Source organism: Triticum dicoccoides, unplaced genomic scaffold, assembly GCF_002162155.2.
Source record: "Triticum dicoccoides isolate Atlit2015 ecotype Zavitan unplaced genomic scaffold, WEW_v2.0 scaffold166549, whole genome shotgun sequence".
Classification (NCBI taxonomy): Eukaryota; Viridiplantae; Streptophyta; class Magnoliopsida; order Poales; family Poaceae; genus Triticum; species Triticum dicoccoides.
Window position 1 is genome coordinate 4,160 of NW_021219211.1, and position 1,275 is coordinate 5,434.

At 39.8% G+C, this 1,275-nt stretch overlaps 1 non-coding gene across 1 annotated transcript; it reads right to left on the bottom strand.

Moving 5' to 3' along the window:
* Positions 1-969: 969 nt before the first annotated feature.
* TRNAL-CAA lies at positions 970-1,053 on the bottom strand. Its single transcript has one exon. It is a non-coding gene; the product is annotated as a tRNA-Leu (tRNA).
* Positions 1,054-1,275: the final 222 nt, after the last annotated feature.

Sequence of the window (1,275 nt, forward strand, 5' to 3'; positions counted from 1 at the left end):
GCATAACTGTATGCATCTTGTCTTCCATGTGGATCCTGTAACCATGTGGATTCTGTGTTGTTATTGTGTGCGGTTCACATATCTAATTATCTATGCATTGTTAATTAGGTATTGGACTGCATACGATGGTTGTAACCAATAGGACGTATATCAGAAAAAAGGGATTATATATCTGGGTGCTTCACTTGATGATACTATGTATACGTAATTATATATATTTTTACCCGCATATAAAATTCCGAATACTGAGAAGGTCGTATTAACGGAGTTGTTTGTGATAGCAATGATTAGTGATAAAATGAGCTTATCTGTATGTGTGTTGTTTTCCATGTGGATTCGGAACGATGGCGCACTGAAAACATGTTGAAAGAATGAAGACTCAAGTGTATAAACCATGGAGTGAAGTAGAAGCTGCTTAGGGTGGCCAACTTTTTTGCGGTAGCTTGAGCTTTTATGGCGAAGGCTTTCAAAGTGAACCGGCAGGTATGCAAAGTTTATATTGATTGACGACGTACATACTGAGACTCTGGGCATTGGCCACGTGAAACCAAGTACACGCTCCAACTTTCAATTGCGTTAATAGTACTTCACCTTATATATACAACTCCAATTTCATGAAACTAGATATCACCCTACATGGTTTCACTTTGTTTTAACTTGTCGGGTAGTGCCTTCTCCTAACTTGTTGGGTAGCACGTGACTTAGCATATCATGTAGCGACAATCAAATAAACAAAGGGAAATGATTTGAGAGGGGAGATCAGAATAGCTGAAGAACGCGTGGGAACAGGAGGCTTCAGGAACGTGTGTAGAGCAATTTCTTTTTCATTTGCATGTGTATCCAAAATCCCCAACACCGAGCAGATAATAATGACATAGTTGTTCGTGATATAACTGATTTAGAGTGGATTGAGGAGTGATCAGACTAGTTTGTTCATATTTTTATTGAGCCAAAAACAAAGAAAAAAAATGTCAGAAGTGGGGTTTGAACCCACGCCCTCGTAAGAGGACCAGAACTTGAGTCTGGCGCCTTAGACCACTCGGCCATCCTGACTTGGTGTTGACAATATTAGTAATCTTTCTAATCTTTACTTTAATTTTCCGTTTGGAAGCTTTCCAAAGTCCTGCCTTGCAGTGTCCCTAGCCAGAGCATGTTCTTGAACATCTTTGGTATTGTGTCTCACCACATTGTTATTATATTGTACGAGCATGGCCAACTACTAATCTTGCATAGCTTCCCAGGTACTCCCTCCGTCCGAAAAAATTTGTCCCTCAA